The following is a 17,748-nucleotide window of genomic DNA, read 5'->3' on the forward strand; positions in this document are numbered from 1 at the left end:
ATGTTTAGAAAGAACAGCATATATATTATCTATAGTGAAACAGATCACCAGCCCAGGTGGGATGCATGAGACGAGTGCTCGGGCCTGGTGCACTGGGAGGACCCAGAGGAATCGGGTGGAGAGGGAGGTGGGAGGGGGGATCGGGATGGGGAATACATGTAACTCCATGGCTGATTCATGTCAATGTATGACAAAACCCACTGCAATGTTGTGAAGTAATTAGCCTCCAACTAATAATAAATAAATAAATAAATAAAAGAATAAAAGTGTGTCAACAGTTTTGATGATACGTCTAGCCTCTGCTCATGTTTCACAACAGTGAATCAGGACAAGACATAGATTTACTAATGTGCATTTAATCACCAAAGGACTGAAGCTTTCTGGGCTTTTATTCTACAATGTTTGTAAGACTGTATTCATTAAATGCAAACAAAAAAGGAAGTCTTGGCAGAACAGAAGTGATAACACACTTGGTGATTGAGTCAATGTAAATGCTATTCATGGCATATATAGTCCATGCTCTCTAGCTGTATCTGTGGCTTGGGCTTCATTGGTCTTCTACTGATGTACTATGTCATTTGCTAATGAATCATCTGGATTGGGGGCATTTAACAAAGTCCGGATAGATGGCAGAACTGTTCGGATCTTCAGTACTAGGGGCCACTTTTTCAAAATAGCTAAACTTACTCTTCCCAACTTGTCTACATTAGGATGATAAATTTTGGTCATGAAATGTACCTTAGGAGCTACCATTGGGTATTCTTCTGGAAGGAATAGTTCAAGTTTAAAAGTCCCTCTCTCAAAAGTGGAATCCTGAGGGCCAGCAATAAGCACATGAAAATAATGGGTGTTACTCTCATCTAGTTCTGCTTTAATGCCGGGAACTGGTTCTGCCAGCAGACTCTGGGTTTCCTTGATAACCCTGTGGGGCAGCCTAGCCACCTTGTCAGATCCCGAGTTTGGCCTCTGGTCTTGAAGCAGATGTTTTAAATTTCAATTTATTTTAATTTATCCAGTTTGTCAGTCTTTTCCTTTATAATTTGTGCTTTTTGCATCTTGTCAAAAACCAAAAATATCCTTTCCAACTCTGGAAATATAAAGATACAGCAGATCCACAGCAGATCCTTATTATTTGCAGATTCTGTATTTGCGAATTCACCTACTCTCTCAAAATCTGTGTGTGACCCAAAAGTAATGTTTATGGTGGTCACATGCAAAAGGAGCAATTATTTGGGGTTTTTCGTGTTCCCAGCTGTGGTGGGACTAGGTGATGGTCTGCCTTCTTGTGTCGCTCTCATGCTATAAACAAGTCACCTCTTTGAGGTATATTTAGTGCTGTGTTTTTTTAATTTGTGTGCTTTTTGTTGGTTATCTTGCTATTTAAAATAGCCCCAAATATAGTGCTGAAGTGCTATCTAGTTTTCCCGAGTGCAATAAGGTTGTGAGGTGCCTTAAGAAGAAAATACATGTATTAGATAAGGTTTGCTCAGGCCTGAGTTACAATGCTGCCGTGAGTTCAGTGTTAAGGAATCAACTAAATATATCACAGGAGGTGTCCTTAAACAGAAGCACACTCAAAACAAGGTGACATTATTGATTGACAGAAATGTGTGGGGACTTCCCTGGTGGTTCAGTGGCTAAGACTCTGTGCTTCCAATGCAGGGGGCCCGGGTTCAAACCCTGGTCAGGGAACAAGATCCCATGTGCTGTAACTAAGACCTCATGCAGTCAAATAAATAAATAAATATTAAAAAAAAAAAAAAGAAATGTGTGACCATAGACTCGCCAGGAACAAACTCTGTATTTCCTGGAGGAGTAAACTTCAGTATTCACTAATTCATTATATAGCGATTATGTAACTAGGCAAATAAGATCAACTGTATTCTCTAGAAGTTTCTTATATTCTCAAAAAGTTCCCTAATTTCATAGAGTTTAGTTCTATTCTTAGGATTTGATTGTTTCCTTTTTGGTTTTCAATCATTTTATGTGTATTTCCTTTATAACCACTTTCTGTTTCTCTCCCGCTGTATTTGGAGTTCATGGGGTAGAATTGTTTGTTTCTTGTACGTGCAGACTAGGACAGGTTGGATTGTTCACTCAGGGGCTTTGGCATTTTTTTTATTGTGAACTCATTATTAGCAGGGCTTAATATATATTCCCGCCCCTCCCCCCCAGGAAAATCTCATGGTATTTGGGATGTAGAAGTATCTCTTCAGAGAAGTTTTTTTTTTTTTTTTTTTTTGGCTTCTGCTTTGTGTCCCAGGAGTATCACTGCTTGAAGAATAATTCTACTGTGGCTTTTTCGTCTGGAGTTTCTGAACTATGTGGGTAGAGTAAAAGCAATGTGAATTGTAGTCCTGTGGTTTTGAATTTTCAGAGAGCTTTTCTTTTCTTTTCCCCCCACCCAAACCCTGTGTCCTGTGGTCTCTGTCGTTTTTAAATCCTTACATAAATAGAATAGTCTTTTGAGGGTCTTGGCTTTACAGAAAGTTCTCATTTCCAATTCTAACCTCCCAAAGCTTCATTTGCTACCCCTCTGTAGGAATTAACACCATGCTAGAGACAAATACCCCCTATTTAAGCACTCACCCCTGTGCTTTTTCACTTCCATCTTTGTTTTTGGCACCTGGGGATTTGTTTTTATTTTTTGTGATTTTCTAGGCAAGAGTACTGGAGTGGGTTGCCATTTCCTTCTCTGGGGGATCTTCTCAACCCGGGGATCGAACCCAGGTCTCCCACATTGTGGGCAGACGCTTTACCGTCTGAGCCACCAGGGAATCCCTTTCACTCAGTACTTCTAGGTAAATATAAGAATCTTTAGATTGTCCACCATAATGCTGGAAGCTAGTAATTAGACATTTTGTATCCACTGCTATTTGTTAATAATCTTGAAAGAAAGTGAAAGTGAAGTCGCTCAGTCGTGTCCGACTCTTTGCGACCCCGTGGACTGTAGCCCACCAGGCTTTTCTATCCATGGGATTTTCCAGGCAAGAATACTGGAGTGGGTTGCCATTTCCTTCTCCAGGAGCTTTTCCCAACCCAGGGATTGAACCCGGATCTTCTGCATTGTAGGCAGATACTTTACCGTCTGAGCCACCAGGGAAGTCCTAATAATCTTGAAACTTCATATTTTTACCTGGACAGTGTTCATAATAAGCGATGGTGCTTGAATTATGCAATATGTATCATTTACTGGGTCTCAGTTTTTAAACTCTGGTAGAACTATTTCTAAATAAATAATTTTCTTCTTTACTGTTTTTTTTAAAAACATAAATGGGATCATATTATACACTTTTTAAAAAACAGGGGCACACTTTTTTATCCTTCCACCTTTCCTCCTCCAACGTAAGCAAGGGCCTAACCTCCCTTCTCTGTCGCTCAGGGAAGCCATGTTACCTACTATATGGCCTTCCATATTTTTATTTATCCCATATAGACCAATATAGGGGGCCTGGCAGGTGGTGGTGGTGAAGAATCCTCCTGCTAATGCAGGAGACATGGGTTGGATCCCTGGGTCAGGAAGATCCTCTGGAGAAGAAAATAGAAACCTAATCTAGTATTCTTGCTGGGAAATCCCATGCACAGAGAAGCCTGGCAGGCTACAGTCCATGGGGTCGCAAAGAGTTGAATATGACTGGGAATACACACACACAGACCTATATAGAGCTATATATGTCATCAGATATACATATATTTATATATACAGTAACATATAATCATATATGCTGTATAAAAATGGTATTTTAGTCTTCATTATTTTCTGCATTCTGCATTTCTCAACCAATAACATCTAGTTGAGATCCCTGTAAACTGTAATGGCTCTAATTCTTTTTCTTTTTGAATGTACAAATCATGAGTGTACTGCTTAGTTAATTTCCACAGTGAATACACCCATGTAACCAGCACCCAAATCAAGAAACAGAACACTACCAGTGTCCCAGAATCCCCCTCACACCTCCTTCCATATACCCCACTCTACCCCCACCTGGCACTAACCATTATCCTGACTTGGAACAGCACAGATTTTCTTTTAAGACTGTTTTATGCTTTATATAAATGGAAGCTTTCAGTACATACTCCTTTTCAATGACATATTTATGACATTCGGAATGTATGGAGTTACAATTTGTTCTTACTGATTACTGTATGATTTCCTGTTGTGTGAATATATTGGAATTTATCCATTCTACTGCTGATAGGCTTTACAGTTATTATGGACAGTGCTGCCATGAATGTTTTTGATCATTAATTTGTTTTTCTTCTTATTCTTACTAATTTATTATAGTTCAGTGCTATGAAAGTGGCTTCCCAGGTGGCACTAATGATAAAGAACCTGTCTGCCAATGCAGGAGACGTAAGAGATGTGGGTTCAATCCCTGGGTTGGGAAGATATCCTGGAGAAGGGCATGGCAACCCACTCCAGTATTCTTGCCTGGAGAATCCTTATGGACAGAGGAGCCTGGTAGGCTACAGTCCATAGTGTCACAAAGAGTCAGACACGACTGAAGCAACTTAGCACACATGCACACTATGAAGGATCACCCTTTATTTAGCCATCCTGCTTTTTAATAGGTGTTTACTTTGTTTCCAGCTCTTGACCACTCAGATAAAGCTGCAATAAATATTGAATGTATGTTCCTATGTAGGAGTACTAATCCACCCCTCCTAAAGGGATGCTGCCAGAAGTCAAATTGCCGGTTAATATAGTAATTGCTTTTTGTTAAAATTAAAGGCTGTTGCTGTATTATTGTTGTCTAGTCATTAAATTGTGTCCAACTCTTTTGCAACATTGGCTTCCAGAAAGTCTTTGACAATGCCATTTCCTTCAGCAGTGTATGAAAATTCTCTTTTCCTCATCTCTACTAGCATAAGATGTTACAGTTCTATGTTTTATGAATCTGAGTATAAAATGACATCACATAAGTACTTTAATTTATATTCCCCAACTACTAAAGAGTTTGAGCATCTTTTCATGTGTTCTGGCTTGCTATTCTGTGAATTGTATATTCATGTTTTGGGGGGTTTGCTTTTCTTTGGGGCTCTTCATTCTTTTCTTGTTTTACTTTTTTAAATTTTTTCTTTTTTTCTCTTCATCCTTTTCTTATCAATTTGTAAGATATTTTTGTATAGTATAGAAATTAAACTTTTGTCATTTGTGTTACAAATCCTTATCCATATCTATTGTCTTTTGACTTTGTTCATATACCTTTGCCATAAAAAAGGTTTTTATATTTTAATTAGTAAATCTATCTATCTTTGGTCTTATAACCTCTAAACTTGCAGAAGTTCTTTTCAATCTCTCTAGATGGTACATTTGCTCTATTTGATTTTCTTGCCAAGGCTTTAATTTTTAGCATTTAAGTCTTTACATCCAGGAATTTATGTTTACATATATATGTGGTCTATTTGTATATTCTGCTGTATGGATACCTTGTTATTCCATCCTCATTTATTGAATAACCCTTGTTTTTCCTGCTGAATTGAATGGCCACACCTGTATACTAATCTCTTGAATATACTGGTATTTAACTCCAGATTGTTTAGATGTTACTGTTAGTTAATCTATTTTTATACTAATATTATGTTGACCTAAGTTTTGTGACATTATAGAATCCCCTGATATCTGATAAGGCAAGTCACACTTCACTGTTCTTTTCATAGTTGTTTAGCTATTATCAGACAATTATTTCTCTATGTGGACTTTAAGTTAGTTTTATACAATTCTAAGAAAAGCCCTATTATGATTCTAATTGAAGTGAAATTTATATATCACATTTGGGAAATTAAAAATTTTTAATGATACTAAATACTCCTGTCTCAGAACAATTGTAACTTTCTATTTGTTCATAAATAGTTTTGTTTTTTTTAATAGGATATTTTAAGTTTGTTTTTATGAGTCTAATGTTTCTTACATTAAATATATTCCTAAATATTTTATCATTTTTGGCCACTATTATAAATGAAAAACTTATCCCCGTTTGCATTTCTAGGTACTTATTGTTAGAGTAACAAAAATTCAATGTATTATTGTAATATATCTGATATCCAACTTTCTTACCAAATATTATTATTAATTTAAAAAGTTTTTTAATAGTATCTCTTAGGTTTTGGGAGTAGACAGTTACAGTATCAACAAACAGATCTGATTTATATATTTTCATTCAAGGCTACCAGAGATAGGAAGCAAAAATACAGAATGCCAAGTTAAATATAATTTCAGATAAGCAGTGAGTAATCTTTTAGAATAATTATGTCTGGAAATATATATTGCATGGGACATAGTTATCCTCAAAGTGTATTCATTGTTAATTAGAAATTCAAATTTAATTGGATGCTCAGTATTTTTTGGCAAGCCTACTTTTTTCCCAAAGATTATACCTGTTTTATTTTCTTTACATACTGCATTTGATGACGCTTTTAAGACAGTGATTCCGATCCCAGGTTGCATTAACATCAATCAGGAAGTTTTTTAAAAAGTTCTAGTGCCAGACTTCTATGGTCAGAGATTGAATTGGTATATATTTCGGGAAAGCTTTCCAGATGATTCTTTATGGGCATCCAGGGTTGAGAACCACTACAGCCCTAAAACAGTGTTAAATAATAATGGTATTAGTGTGCATCTCTGTCTCCTCCTTGATTTTAATGAAATATTTTCAGTGTTTTGACATTTGAGATAATTTTTGTTGTTGGTTTTTAAATAAATATCCTTAATTTTCATGTATTCCTAGTTCCCTTCAAGTTTTTATTAGGAATGGCTGGTTTTATTTTTATTGTATTTATTTGACTGCAGCGGGTCTTGGTTGCCACACATAGGGTCTTTGTTGCATCATGCAGTATCTTTTCGGTGCAGCACACAGACTGTAGTTGTGGCACATGGGCTTAGCTGCATTATGGCATGTGGGATCTTCCTGAACCAGAGATGGAGCCCACATCCTCTGCATTGGCAGGCAGATTTCTAAGCTCTGGACCACCAGGGAAGTCCCTGGGATATGGCTGCTTTTAGCATCTATCAATATGCTTATATTTTCTTTCTCAGTTTATCGATACAAAGACTTGTATTGATAGGTTTCTTCATATTGAAACACTTTGTGATTTTTAAAATTACATATCTAAATCTATTTGCTAATCTGTTTTTAGAATTTGTATCTATATTTATAAATGAATTTGAGGTTGAGAATTTGTTGTTCTTTAAATTACCTTTGTCTGGTTTTGGTATTTAAGGTATGCTGGCTTTGTAAAATGAATTGGTAAACCTTATCTTAAAAATTTTTTTTTTCATTTCTTTATACTTTAAATTATGAAAGTATGACTTGGAAAACAGAACAAAGTTACATATGGTTCCACTATATATTGCAGTTATTTTTAAGCAGAGAAATAAAGACTTTTAGTTGGAGTTTCAATATCAAACTCTCAAAAATTAATAGAATAGACAGAAAAGTTGAAGGATATAATAGATCTGAAAAGCACTGTGAACCAGTTCAACATAAGTAAGATTTATATAGTTTTCACATAACAGCAGGGTACAAATTCTGTTCAAGTTCCCATACACTATAAATCAGGAGAAACTGAAACATCCAGGGACATAAAACAAGGTGCAAAAATTTCATTATCTAAAGATACAGAAATCATGCAGAATCTGTTCTCTTAATCACTGTGAAATTATGTTAGAAATCAATATCAAAAGATACTTGAATATAACCCACGTAATTTTCAAGTGCTGTGTGACATTTACCATGAGAAATCTTTGACTTAGCCATTGAAAGCCTTGGTAAAGTTAAAAAACTGGAAAAAAAAAAAAAAACCCACAGAGGATGATTGCAGAGAAGAAAGCATTTATTTATTTTGTAGGATTCAAATTCTATTCAAGTTCCCATAGACTGTAAACTAGGAGACAATGGAACATATCTAGGGACATAAAATAAAGTACAAAATTTTCATGGTGTACAGGTATTGAAATCATACAGAGTTTGTTCTCTTATCACTGTGTAATTCTGTTAGAAATCAGTATCAAAAGATATTGAAAATAACCCATGTATTTTCAAGTGCAATGTGATATTTACCAAGAGTGATCTTCAACTTAACCATCAAAAGCCTCAATAAAGTTAAACTGAAAAAAACAGGATGATTGCAGAGAAGAAAGCATTTAAATGAGAAATAAGTATCAAAATGAGAAATTAATATTAAAGAAACTTTAAACAAAATCCCATGTATTTGAAAATTAAATGTCCACTTATAAATGATTGGTGTATCTAAAAAGCCATAACAAAATTAGAAAATAATTGTAACAGAATAAAAATGAAAAGAGAATTTATCAGCATTAATTGCATGCATCTGAAGCTGCTCAATGCAACTAAATACAATACGGAAATAATGGATGCTAGTATAAAATATTGTGAAATTAGGACAACATTTTTATTTTAGTTAATAATATATCACATGTTAATTTATGTGTTTTTTTTTTTTTTGCAACATAGTGTTTCTTTATATTCTCAGAATGGATTAGAAGTTTTAAGTCTCATTAAAATTTTTTTTTTAAAAATCGCTAAGATAATAAGCTTTCTAGACTTTTAGCGGTAACACTAGATATCAGAATAAATGGAACTATATCAAAGTTTTGAGTCAATATAAATTAGAAATCTAGTGTTCTGTTCACCCTTAATCAAACAAGTGGAACCAGAATGTCCTCTAAGTTTTTTGGTAGGCAAAAATTCATAAGTTTTCTTATATATATATATATTATACATACTATATATATATATGTATACAAAAGCTTTTCTACTATACTTGATAAAGACTTGAGAAAGAAGAATAGAAAAATGAGAAGGATAAATGGAAAAACAAACTAAATGAGAGCACTGAATATGAAATAGAAAAAGTGAAACAAAGTAGATAGAAGTAAAATATCATGTAGTCTAGTTGTTTTTAAACATGGCTGCTCATTAGACTCACATCTGGATGGAGCTTTGGAGGAAGAAAAACAATACCTGGGCGTTTGTGTACTTTTCAAAAAATTCCAAGATAATTCTAATGTGCATGTGAATTTTAAAAAGTGATTACAGGTTTTTCTATTAAATGGTAGTTTTAGTGATATAGAATTCTAGTGTTAATATTTTCTGTTGCCCCATCATGATACAGTGGTATTAAAATGAATAAGAGTTGCATAATCACAGTAGTTGGAGAAGGGCATGGCAACCCACTCGAGTATTCTTGCCTGGAGAATCCCATGGACAGAGAGGCCTGGCGGGCTACTTGCATGGGTTTTGCAGAGTCGGACATGGCTGAGTGACTAAACAACAACAACAAACCACAATAGTAAAAGATGGTTTATCAGTTTTCACAGTCGATAGCCAGACAAAAATAAAAGATAATTGCAAGCCATAATGAAAACATGATTAACCTAACAATATAAAATAATGATATACAATTTGGGAGATTAAGTAGAGTTACGTGTTAAGTAGAAGTGAATACATGCAGATGTTTTCATCCACCCAGCCAGTCTGTGTGATTTGGTGGCGCATTTAATCCATTTACATTTAAGGTGATTATCAATATATATGATCCTATTACCATTTTATTAATTTTGGGGGTTTGTTTTTTGTAAATCTTTTCCTTCTCTTGTGTTTCCTACCTAGAGAAGTCCCTTTAGCATTTGTTATAATAAAGCTGGTTTGATGGTGCTGAATTCTCTTAACTTTTGCTTGTCTATAAAGCTTTTGATTTTCTGTCAAATCTGAATGAGAGTCTTGCTGGGTAGAGTATTCTTGGTTGTAATTTCTTCCCTTTCATCACTTTAAGTATATTGTGCTATTCCCTTCTGGCATGTAGAGTTTTATGTTGAGAAATCAGCTGATAACCTTATGGGAGTTCCCTTGTATGTTATTTGTCATTTTTCCCTTGTTGCTTTTAATATTTCATCTTCGTCTTTCATTTTTGTCAGTTTGATTGCTGTGTGTCTTGATGTGTTCCTCTTTGGGTTTATCCTGCCTGGAACTCTCAGTGCTTCCTGGACTTGGTTGATTATTTCCTTTTCCATGTTAGGGAAGTTTTCAGCTATTACCTCTTCAAATATTTTCTCAGGTCCTTTCTCTCTTCTCCTTCTGGAACCCTTATAATGCAAATGTTGGTGCTTTTAATGTTATCTCAGAGATCTCTTATGTTGTCTTCATTTTTTTCATTTTTTACTCCATATTCTGTTTTGTGTCAGTGATTTCCACCATTCTGTCTTCCAGGTCACTTATCCATTCTTCTGCCTCAGTTATTCTGCTATCGATTCCTTCCAGTGTATTGTTCATCTCTGTTTGTTTGTTCTTTAGTTCTTCCAGATCTTTGGTAAACATTTCTTGCATCTTCTCCATTCTTTTTCTGAGACCCTAGATTATCTTCACTGTTATTATTCTGAATTCTTTTTTGAATGGTTGCCTATCTCCACTTCATTTAGTTTTTCTGGGATTTTATCTTGTCCCTTCATCTGGGACATAACTCTGCCTTTTCATTTTGATTAATTTTTTGTGATGTGCTTTTCACTCTGGCGGCTGCAGGATTGTGATTCTTCCTGCTTCTTCTGTCTGCCCTCTGGTGGATGAGGCTGAGGCTTCTGTAAGCTTCCTGATGGGAGAGACTGGCTGTGGGAAAAACTGGGCCTTGCTCTGCTGGGCAAGGCCATGCTCAGTAAAACTTTAATCTGATTGTCTGCTGATGGTTGGGGCTGTGCTTCTTCCTTCTTAGTTGTTTGGTCTGAGGCGACCCAGCCCTGGGGTCTACAGGGTGTATGATCGGGTTAATGGCAACCTCCAAGAGGACTCACCCCAAGGACACCTCCCAGGACTGGTGCGCTCCCATCCTCATGGTGAGCCACTGTCCACCCAGACCTCTGCAGGAGAACCTCCAGCACTAGTATGTAGGTCTGGTTCCGTTTCCTATGGGGTCACTGCTCCTTTCCTCTGGGTCTTGGTGCAGGCAGGGTCTGGTTTGTACCCCCTTGAAACTGGAGTCTCTGACCCCCATCACCCTCCCTGTCCTGTGAAAGTGCTGTAATCAAATCCTGCTGGCCTCAGGGTCAGACTGCCTGGGGATTCTCAGTCCCTTTGTCCAGTCCCCAGGCTGGGAAGCCATATGTGGGGCTCAGAACCTCAACAACAGTGAGAGAACTTATTTGGTATTGTTGTTCTCCAGCTTGTGGGTCACCCACCTGGCCAGTATGGGATTTGATTTTATCATGATTGTGCCACTCTTACCATCTAATTGAGGTTTCTCCTTTGTCTTTGGACTTGGAAAAACTTTGTCTGATTGGTTCTAGCGTCCTCCTATTTGATGGTGGTTTCGACAACTAGTTGTGATTTTGGTACTCTTGCAGGAGGAAATGAGTGCATGTTCTTCTCTGCCATCCTGAACCAATCTCCCTTTCCTTTTTTTCCTACTGCCTAAAATAGTTAAATCTTTGCTACTCAAAGTGGAGTCCATGGACCAATAGCATCTGTCTCATCTGGGAACTGGTTAGAAATGCAGAGTCTTGGGTCCAGTGGACCTACTGGATTCAAATCTGCATTTTGATAGGAGCCACATATCATTTGTGTATGCATTCAGTTAGAGAGAAGCAGGTACAAAGAGCAGCAGATCCATTTTTCCCCAAAACTCATCTGTGGGTCTGTGTGGTCTTGCTGCATTTTTCATGGTGGACAGATACTCTCCTTTCCAACCTCATCCATGGTAATTGATCTTAATAGGTTGATCTGTTTTGCTGGCTCCTTCAGGATGGACTGGTTGGATCTCCTTGCAGTCCAAGGCACTCTCAAGAGTCTTCTCCAACACCACAGTTCAAAAGCATCAATTTTTCAGCACTCAGCTTTCTTCACAGTCCAACTCTCACATCCATACATGACCACTGGAAAAACCACAGCCTTGACCAGATGGACCTTTGTTGGCAAAGTAATGTCTCTGCTTTTTAATATGCTATCTAGGTTGGTCATAACTTTCCTTCCAAGGAGTAAGAGTCTTTTAATTTCATGGCTGCAGTCACCATCTACAGTGATTTTGGAGCTCAAAAAAATAAAGTCTGACTCTATTTCCACTGTCTCCCCATCTATTTCCCATGAGGTGATGGGACCAGATGTCATGATATTAGTTTTCTGAATGTTAAGCTTTAAGCCAACTTTTTCACTCTCCTCTTTCACTTTCATCAAGAGACTTTTTAGTTGCTCTTCACTTTCTGCCATAAGGGTGGTGTCATCTACATATCTGAAGTTATTGATATTTCTCCCGGCAATCTTGATTCCAGCTTGTGCTTCTTCCAGCCCAGCGTTTCTCATGATGTACTCTGCATATAAGTTAAATAAGCAGGGTGACAATATACAGCCTTGACATACTCCTTTTCCTAGTTGGAACCAGTCTGTTGGTCCATGTCCAGTTCTAACTGTTGCTTCCTGGCCTGCATACAAGGTTTCTCAAGAGGCAGGTCAGGTGGTCTGGTATTCCCATCTCCTTCAGAATTTTCCAAAGTTTATTGTGATCCACACAGTCTCAAAGGATTTGGCATAGTCACTAAAGCAGAAATAGATGTTTTTCTGGAACTCTCTTGCTTTTTTGATGATCCAGTGGATATTGACAATTTGATCTCTGGTTCCTTTGCCTTTTCTAAAACCAATTTGAACATCTGGAAGCTCTTGGTTCTCGTATTACTGAAGCTTGACTAGGAGAATTTTGAGCATTACTTTACTAGCGTGTAAGATGAGTGCAATTGTGCAGTAGTTTGAACATTCTTTGGGATTGCCTTTCTTAGGGATTGGAATGAAAATGGACCTTTTCCAGTCCTGTGGCCACTGCTGAGTTTTCCAAATTTGCTGGCATATTGAGTGCAGCACTTCCACAGCATCATCTTTCAGGATTTGAAATAGCTCAACTGGAATTCCATCACATCCACTAGCTTTGTTCATAGTGATGCTTTCTAAGGCCCAATTGACTTCACATTCCAGGATGTCTGGCTCTAGGTGAGTGATCACACCATAGTGATTATCTGGGTCGTGAAGATCTTTTTTGTACAGTTCTTCTGTGTATTCTTTTTTTTTTTCCAATTTATTTTTATTAGTTGGAGGCTAATTACTTTACAGTGTTGTACTACAACACTGTTTTTGTCATACATTGACATGAATCAGCCATGGATTTACATGTATTCCCCATCCCGATCCCCCCTCCCTCCTCCCTCCCCACCCCATCCCTCTGGGTCTTCCCAGTGCACCATCTTCTGTGTATTCTTGCCACTTCTTCTTAATATCTTCTGCTTCTGTTAGGTCCATACCATTTTTTGAGCCCATTTTTGCATGAAATATTCCCTTGGTGTATCTAATTTTCTTGAAGAGATCTCTAGTCTTTCCCATTCTGTTGTTTAGCTCTATCTCTTTGCATTGATCGCTGAGGAAGGCTTTCTTATCTCTCCTGGCTATTCTTTGACAGAATGTGGTCCACTGGAGAAGGGAATGGCAAACCCCTTCAGTATTCTTGCCTTGAGAACCCCATGAACAGTATGAGAAGGCAAAATGATAGGATAATGAAAGAGGAACTCCCCAGGTCGGTAGGTGCCCAGTATGCTACTGGAGATCAGTGGAGAAATAACTCCAGAAAGAATGAAGGGATGGAGCCAAAGCAAAAACAATACCCAGTTGTGGATGGGACTGGTGATAGAAGCAAGGTCCAATGCTGTAAAGATCAGTGTTGCATGGGAACCTGGAATGTTAGGTCCATGAATCAAGGCAAATTGGAAGTGGTCAAAAAGGAGATGGCAAGAGTGAACATCAACATTTTAGGCATCAGCGAACTAAAATGGACTGGAATGGGTGAATTTAACTCAGATGATCGTTATATCTATTGCTGTGGGCAGGAATCCCTTAGAAGAAATGGAGTAGCCATCATGGTCAACAAAAGAGTCCAAAATGCAGTACTTGGATGCAATCTCAAAAATGACAGAATGATCTCTGTTTGTTTCCAAGGCAAACCATTCAATATCACGGTAATCCAAGCCTGTGCCCCAACCAGTAACGCTGAAGAAGCTGAAGTTGAACGGTTTATGAAGACCTACAAGACCTTTTAGAACTAACACACAAAAAAGATGTCCTTTTCATTATAGAGGACTGGAATGCAAAAGTAAGAAATCAAGAAACACCTGGAGTAACAGGCAAATTTGGCCTTGGAGTATGGAATGAAGCAGGGCAAAGGCTAATAGAGTTTTGCCAAGAGAATGCACTGGTCATAGCAAACACCCTCTTCCAACAACACAAGAGAAGACTCTACACATGGACATCACCAGATGGCCAACACCGAAATCAGATTGATTATATTCTTTGCAGCCAAAGATGGAGAAACTCTATAAAGTCAGCAAAAACAAGACCAGGAGCTGACTGTGGCTCAGATCATGAGCTCCTTATTGCCAAATTCAGACTTAAACTGAAGAAAGTAGGGATAACCACTAGACCATTCAGGTATGACCTAAATCAAATCCCTTATGACTATATAGTGTAAGTGAGAAATAGATTTAAGGGACTAGATCTGATAGACAGAGAGCCTGATGAACTATGGACGGAGGCTTGGGACATTGTACAGGAGACAGGGATCAAGACCATCCCCATGGAAAAGAAATGCAAAAAGGCAAATGGTTGTCTGAGGAGGCCTTACAAATAGCTGTGAAACTAAGAGAAGCGAAAAGCAAAGGAAAAAAGGAAAGATATTCCCATTTGAATGCTTTGGGTAGTTTACTCATTTTCACTATATTGATTCTTCCAATACATGAACATGGTATATTTCCCCATCTATTTGTGTCATCTTTGGTTTCTTTCATCAGTGTTTTATAGTTTTCTTTAGGTATAGTTTTCTTTTGTTTCTTTAGGAAAATTTATTCCTGAGTATTTTATTCTTTTCATTACAGTGGTGAATGGGATTGTTTCCTTAGTTTCTCTTTCTGTTTTCTTATTATTGTATAGAATACAGGGATTTCTGTGTATTAATTTTATATCCTGCAACTTTACTGTATTCATTGATTAGCTCTAGTAATTTTCTGGTGATATCTTTAGAGTTTTCTATGTAGAGGATCATGTCATCTGCAAACAGGGAGCATCTTACTTCTTCTTTTCCAAACTGGATTCCTTTTATTTCATTTTCTTCTCTGATTGCTGTGGCTAGGACTTCCAAAACTATGTTGAATAGTAGTGGTAAAAGTGGTCACCCTTGTCTCATTCCTGATTTTAGAGGAAATGCTTTCAGTTTTTCACCATTGAGGATAATGTTTGCTGTGGGTTTGTCATATATGACTTAATTTTCTCCTTACCTCTGCTATTCCTGCTTTCTTCTTTTTTGTGTTTTTGTGATATGTTTTTAGCATTTTATTTTCAATGCTTGTCATTTTATTTTATGTTTTTCCTCTAAGTGGCATATACCTGCATTTTTATTTTTAACTCTGTCTTTTATTGGGTGAATTCAGTGTAATTAACTTTGGTGAACTGTTAGACTAGATGTTACTTTACTCATCTTACTTTGTGTTTATTTATTAAATTGTTTTATTCTTTTTTCTCATTTAAGTTGCCACTCATTACATTTTCCCCCTTATTGATATCTACTATGGATAAATAGACTGTTATAAATTTCTTTATTTCTTTTTGTTTGTGCTGGGTCTTTGTTGATTTGTGTGGGCTTTTTTCTAGTTGGAGTGAGGCTTCTCCTGTTGTGGAGCACGGGCTGTAGGATGCTCAGGCTTCAGTAGTTGCAGCTCTTGGGCTTCTGAATGCAGTCTCATTAGTTGTGGCTCACTGACTCAGTTGCCCCACAGCATGTGGAGTCTTCCTGGACAGGGATTGAACCAGTGTCCCTTGCATTGCAAGGTAGATTCTTTACCCCTGAACCACTAGGGAAGCCTGATAAATAGACTTTTAATGGAACTTACAAGTGTATAAGTTTTGTCTTATTTTTAAGTCTTTTACAGAGTTTGAAGTGACAAAGTAGCAGAGATAAATTCCATATGATGTCCTTTTGACTCTAATCCAAGTGATCTTTCCACAATACCAGAGATTTAGAGCAAAGCCAAGAATTTGTAACTGAGTAAACATGGCTTATGCTTAGGTCAGCTTAGAGTCAGGGTTTGTTCCTCTCTCTTAGGGTACATTTGTGAGGTATGTGCTTGTCTAATGAGTGAGAACTGACCATCCTGCATGGGAAGGGTGGCTCCACAGGCTTGGTATGGTGAGAACTGCAGGCCTGTTGGCTGTGTTCTCCAGGAGGATCCTTAGGAAGACTCTGGATTTCCTTCCTTGTAGCAGTACTCCCTGAGACCCTGAGCATCTTAGGGCAGGGCAGAGCTTTGGCTTGTTTGTCTAAAGGTCTCAGAAGGTGATATTCTGGGCCCTATATTGCTTTGGGTTGTCACCAAGGGGCGAGGGTCCCAAGTTATCAGAGTGGGTAGTCTGCCTTGGGCATAGGCCGGAGGCCCTGACCCCAGCAGCAGCTATTAGGTCCCTTCCTCTTCTTCAGCACTGTCACCTCCTTGGGTCCTTACCCAACCATTATCCCCAGGGGGCGGGGGGGAGGGGCAGGGCAGGGGGCGGGCCTAGACTGCCATGGTGGAATTGGAGCCTGTGGCTCCCCTCCTGGGGTCTCTGGACCTCTTGGGAGGGCAGTCATCATAACAGGAGTCCATGAGATGTTGTCATTTTATAAAACCTTCCCGAGTCTGTTCTTGGAGCTCTGATAAGTCATCTTGGGCCAGTAAAAATGTCACATTTCTTTGCTTTTGGCAGGAATCCCAGCTCCTCAGCTTAGGAACACTATTTATTTCTTGCTGCATAGAAACTCCATTTGGCCATTATGTTGGTCTCCAATTAATAAATTAGAGGAGAACAAATTAATTTATCACTTGCAGCATGGTAGATAATATCTTTCAAAGCATAGGGAACATGAGGTACATGTTGGGTCTCAGTGGGTGAAACAGCTCTTCATTCAAAAGCGCCCAGGGAATCCACAGAGCGGGGCACCCTCCCTCCCTGGCCCTGAGGCCCCTGTGTTTGGTATGAGGATCCGAATGAGGTGACAGTGCTGGAACTTGCAGCCTGAATGTGAGCTGAGTGATGAGGGTTGTTGCTTCGTGGTGAGGGGACTCTGCCCCCAGCCTGGTGTGGCTCAAAGTGGCAGATAATCCCTCTTTGCCTGGTGCAATGCAAATCTCCCAGCAGGCACAACCTGCTTCCCTCTCCAACAGAGTCAGTGTAGAAGGGCCCTCAGGGAGTGCGGGGAAGAGCACCTGTTGGGGAGTCAGAAGGGGGCTCTGCCGCATTTGGTTGCTCACATTTGTGAGATGCATTGCCTCACCTGCAGCCATCTTGGCCGGATAGGATGCAGGGCAGGCCTGCGGGCTCCCCAGTCTGTGCATCCTGCCTCTGCCAGGTTTCTGACCTGTGGCCGTCTGTACAACCTGGGTGGCCCTGCTCCCGGGTCCTGGCAGTGCCTCCAGGTCCACTGCTCGTGGTGGTGTTGAAAGGTCACACATTAGCATTTCCGCCAAGCACTTCATGCATATTACCTCATGAATCTCTACAGCCACCCTAGAGGGAAATATTATTCCCATCACTACTATTTCATAGACACAGAGATGAAGCCAGTCACCTCGGGTCACGTGGTGAGTCAGTGGTGGGTGGAAAGGGCCGCGAGGCACCTGCCGGGCCTGGGCTGTGGGGGCGGCGGGTCTGTGTGTGCTCACCGGGCTGCACTGAGTGCTAC

At 38.7% G+C, this 17,748-nt stretch overlaps 1 non-coding gene and 1 pseudogene across 1 annotated transcript; one reads left to right on the forward strand and one right to left on the reverse strand.

Moving 5' to 3' along the window:
* Positions 1–388: 388 nt before the first annotated feature.
* LOC136154342 (ubiquitin-conjugating enzyme E2 N-like) lies at positions 389–17,524 on the reverse strand (annotated as a pseudogene).
* Positions 1,620–1,692, forward strand: TRNAG-UCC (transfer RNA glycine (anticodon UCC)). The gene has a single exon. It is a non-coding gene; the product is annotated as a tRNA-Gly (tRNA).
* Positions 17,525–17,748: the final 224 nt, after the last annotated feature.

Source organism: Muntiacus reevesi, chromosome X (assembly GCF_963930625.1).
Source record: "Muntiacus reevesi chromosome X, mMunRee1.1, whole genome shotgun sequence".
Taxonomy (NCBI): Eukaryota; Metazoa; Chordata; class Mammalia; order Artiodactyla; family Cervidae; genus Muntiacus; species Muntiacus reevesi.